Source organism: Cebus imitator, unplaced genomic scaffold (genome assembly GCF_001604975.1).
Source record: "Cebus imitator isolate Cc_AM_T3 unplaced genomic scaffold, Cebus_imitator-1.0 Scaffold1, whole genome shotgun sequence".
Taxonomy (NCBI): Eukaryota; Metazoa; Chordata; class Mammalia; order Primates; family Cebidae; genus Cebus; species Cebus imitator.
The window spans coordinates 12,156,172-12,161,205 of record NW_016107316.1 but is presented as its reverse complement, the minus strand read 5'-3'; positions in this window follow the sequence as shown (position 1 = coordinate 12,161,205).

The window sequence follows — 5,034 nt, the reverse complement described above, 5'->3', positions numbered from 1 at the left end:
TTCTTTCTTTCTTTCTTTCTTTCTTTCTTTCTTTCTTTCTTTCTTCTTTCTTTCTTTCTTTCTTTTCTTTCTTAATTGTATTTGGGCTCTGGGGTACATGTGCACACCCTGCATCCTGCAGGATTGTTGCATAGGTACATACATGCCGTGGTGGTTCACTGCCTCTATTCTCCCCATCCCCACCTCTGTCACCTACGTCAGGCATTTCTCCCAGTGCTATCCCTCCCCATCCTCCCCGCCCTCCCTCCTGCTGTCCCTCCCTTCCTCCCCCCACCTAGCCCTGTGAGTGTTGTTCCCTTCCCTGTGCCCAAGTGTTCTCATTGTTCATCACCCGCCTATGAGTGAAAACGTGGTGTTTGGTTTTCTGTTCTTGTGTCAGTTTGCTGAGAATGATGGTTTCTAGGTTCATCCATGTCCCTACAAAGGACACAAACTCATCGTTTTTTATGGCTGCATAGTATTTCATGGTGTATATGTGCCATATTTTTTTTGTCCAGTCTATTATCCATGGGCATTTGGGTTGGTTCCAGGTCTTTGCTATCGTAAACAGCACCGCAATGAACATACCTGTGCATGTGTCTTTAAAATAGAGAAATTTATAATCATTTGGGGATATACCCAGTAATGGGATTGAACCCCAGCTATGGTTTCTGAGAGACTGAAGATTCAAGGCTCCCTGGCCAGGGCAGCCCTTCAGGAGATCCTCAGTAAAGGACTTATCAAACTGGCTTCAAAGCACAGTGCTCAAGTAATTTACACCAGAAATACCAAGGGTGGAGATGCCGCAGCTGTCGGTGGAGATGCGTGAACAGGTCCAACCAACTGTACATTTGAAAATAAAACTTTATGAAATTAAAAAAAGATGCCCAATGAAATCATTAGTCAGAAATATACCAATCAAAACCACAATGAGATACCCACGTAAATCCATTCAGATGGCTAGATTTTTTTGTTTTTAAGAAAAATAACAAATGTTGATGAGGATGTTGAGGAACTGAAAACTTCATACCCTGCTCTTAGGAAGGTAAAATGGTGTGGTCATTATGGAAAATTATGCGATGATTCCTCAAGAAGTAAAATAGAATTACTGTATGACCCAGCACTCCACTCCTAGGTATTTGCCCCAAAGAATTGAAGACAGGGGTTGGAATGAACCTCATGCAAGAATGCTCCTAGAGGCACTATTCACAATAGCTTAAAGGTGGAAACAGCATCAGCATCCATCAATGGAAGAACGAATCAGCAAGTTGTTGTCTATCCATCCAATAGAATATTGTTCAGTCATAAACAACAGCCCTAAAGTATTATTAGTGCAAGAAGTACTGACACACACAAGGACATGGATGAACCTTGAAAACATTCAGCTGAGTGAAAGAAGCCAGTCACAAAAGGCCACACATTTAGGATGCCATTTCTATGAAATACCCAGAAGAGGCAGAATTAGAGAGACAGAAGAAGGCAGGTAACTGGTTGCCAGGGGCTGGGAATGGGAGGAGAGGAGGGACTACTGGTGGGTATAGGCATTCCTTGGGGGGTGATGAAATGTTCTGGAAGTTGATAGTGACAAGGGTTGTACAACATTGTAAATATACTGAACACCAATGAATTGTACCTTTTAAAGTAGTTTAAAATGGCTAAAATGGTAACTTTTTTTTTTGAGATGGAGTCTCACACTGTCGCCCGGGCTGGAGTGCAGTGGCGCAGTCTCGGCCGACTGCAATCTCCGCCGCCCAGGTGCAAGTGATTCTCCTGCCTCAGCCTCCCAAGTTGCTGGGATTACAGGCCCCCGCCAGCACACCGAGCTAATTTTTTGTATTTTTAGTAGAGACTGGGTTTCACCATGTTGGCCAGGCTGTTCTCGAACTCCTGACCTCGTGATTCGCCCACCTTGGCCTCCCAAAGTGCTTAACGATTCATTAAGCACGAGCCACTGTGCCTAGCCAAAATGGTAAATTTTATGTTATGTGTATTTTACTACTACCAGTAACAAAAACCAAAAGTTTACCTAGGACATGATGGAAACAAAAGGAAGGTGGCCTTGCCTGCCAGGCCGAGGCCACGGAGTCATTGATGATGAGGAGCAGGGGACAGCATGGGAAGCCTGAGGGCTGCGGAGGATGGAAGGTGTGAAGCAAGTGGGGGGTGCCACCTGTGTTTGTAGTTGATGCTGAAATCCTGGTGAGGAGAAGCTGGGGAGCCACGGGCCTCCCAGGCTTGGGAAGCTCATGTGTGTTTGTGCATTTCCTGTGAATAATATGAGCTGGGACTTGTCTTTCTTGGCTGCATCTAAACTGAAGACAAATTCTCCCCTGGTTTGGCAGGAAACATTTGAAGCTATTGCCAAGACATCTGTTTCATCGTTCTTGGCAACAAAAGGCATCCTGAGAGAGAGACTCCAGGCTGGAACTGGGAACATTCAGGATTCTTTTTCCTTTTCTCCCCTGGGACTTTAAACGGATGCTCCCAACCTCGAGGAGCCTGGGCTGCAGAGAATCTGGCGTCTAGGAAGAGAAATGAGTCGGGGTGGGGATGGGAGGGAAGATAGCGCAACTAGGTGAGGCCCAAGAATACCCTGAAAACCCAGACTCTGCGGCATAGCCTCTCTCGGGGGATGAGGATGGGAGCATCTCCCCTCCTTTGTGACCTGCTTGGCTTCTGACATGAAGAAATTGAGGAAACTGGTCCAGAAGAAAGAACATGGGCGTTGGTGTCAGACAGGCTGGATGTGAATCCCAGCTTGCTCACTCTCTAAGTCACTTTGGGCTAGTCTCTGCGTGCTCATCTGTAAAAAGAGTAAACCGTGTCTGCTCCACATTTGTTGTTGCAATTAAGGGAGGCGCTCACGTGAAACATGAGCAGAGCCCAGTTCACTGGAGGGGCTCCCAGAATCCTCCAGGGAATTGGGCTGGGAGGCCACTGTGCCAGGCCCACCGTCCCTGGACCTGAGTCGACCTGTCTCTAACATGAGAGGGCCGGATGCCTACTTTCTGTAATCTCATGACAGAGAACTCCACACCCAAGGCTGTCCCCAGCAGGCTTTAAGAGCAGGCCACTTCTACAGGGGCTGGGAGAAGCAGAATGCGGGGTGTAGACCAGAAAGTTACTGATTCTGCAGCTGAGGGATGAATGACCACTGAGGTGTAGACAGCCTCTTGGACCATCCCCGAGGCCCCATGGGGAATGCACAAAAGAGGAATCCTCAGCTACACTGCAGCTCCTGCCTTCCTGAACCTCCCCTGAGTTTCTCAGACCTTAAAGTGTGATCAATTGTTATTTCAATATTTAAACATCATCAAGACCACTTGTAGTTAATTTCCATAAAGGGAATCTGCAGGCCCCCCTCATTTGGGATATTGGGGACCTTTCCAGGGCAGGCGTCTTGGATGGCCTTCTGGGAAGCAGCGGACTGGGATTCCCCTGAGCTCCAGCACCTTCTGGACCCAGTGTGGACCCACTGCGCATCATGTATAGCTGTCTCCATTTTAGGGAGATGAAGCGATTTGGGCGAGGAGCTTACATAGCTAGAAAGTGGCTGAGCCAGAGTTAGAACCCATCTCTGGAAGGCCACATAGGACCTGGGTTCCCGTTAACAGTTTACTGAGTAGGCCAAGCATGGCGGCTCCGTTATTTTATTTTATTTATTTTTTGAGACAGTCTCACTCTGTCCCCAGGCTGGAGTGCAGTGGCGCGATCTCGGTTCACTGCTATCTCCGCCTCCGGGGTTGAAGCAATTCTCCTGCCTCAGCCTCCCGAGTAGCTGGGACTACAGGCAAGCGGCACCACGCCCAGCCAATTTTTGTATTTTTTAGTAGAGACGGGGTTTCACCATGTTGACCAGAATGGTCTCGATCTCTTGACCTCATTCTCCGCCCGCCTCGGCCTCCCAAAGTGCTGAGATTATAGGTGTGAACCACCACGCCTGGCCCCATTATTTTTTTTAGAACAGCTTCTTGGAAATATAATTCATGTACCATATAATTCACTCACTTAACGTGTACAGTTCAACAGTTTTATTATGTTTACAGAGTTGTACAAATGCTACCACAATCAATTTTATATTTTCCTCACCTCTAAAAGAAACCCTATACTCCTTAGCTATCACACCCGAATGTCTCTATCCCCCCACCTTAAGCAATAACGAATCTACTTTCTCTATCTGCCCGTTCTGGACATTTCACATAAACGGAATGATATAATATGTGGATTTTGGTAATTCTGACTTATCTCACCCAGCATGCTGTTTTCAGGGTTCATCCGTGTTGCAACATGTATCGGTAGACCTGGTCACTCCTTTCTAGGGCTGAATAACAATTAGCAGCATAGCTTTACCGCATTTTGTTTATCCATTCATTAGTTAAGAAGCTTTTGGTTTTTTCCCCTTCGGCCATCATGAATAATGTTGCTATGAACATTCATGCACAAGTTTTGGTGTGAACCTGTGTTGTTCTCTTGGATATATACCTAAGGGTAGAGTTACTGAATTATATGGTGATTCTATGTTTAACTTTGTGAGGAACTTCCAGACTGTTTTCCAAAGTAATTGTACCATTTGATATTCCCATCGGCATTGTATGAAGATTCCATTTCTCCACCTCCTCCCTAACGATTGTTAATGTCTGTGTTTTTGATGGTGGCCATCCTCATGAATGTGAAGTGGCAGCTCATGGTGGTTTTGATTTGACTCTGATGACTAATGATGTTGAGCATCTTTTTTGGTTCTTATCAGCCATTTGAGTATCTTTTTTGGAGAAATGTCTATTTAGGTCTTTTGCTCCTTTTTCTATTGTGCTGTCTTTTTATTATTGAGTTTTAAGAGCTTCTTAAGTATTGTTGATAAACCTTATCAGGAATATAATTTACAAATATTTTCTCCCATTCTGTGGGCTGTCTTTTCACTTTGTTGATAGTGTCCTTTGAAGCACAAAAGTTTTAAATTTTGATGAACTCCCATTTATCTAGTTTTTCCTCATGGGCTTGTGCTTTTGGTGTCATCGACTTCCCAGTTTTAAAAACAATATTTAATATAGACAAATG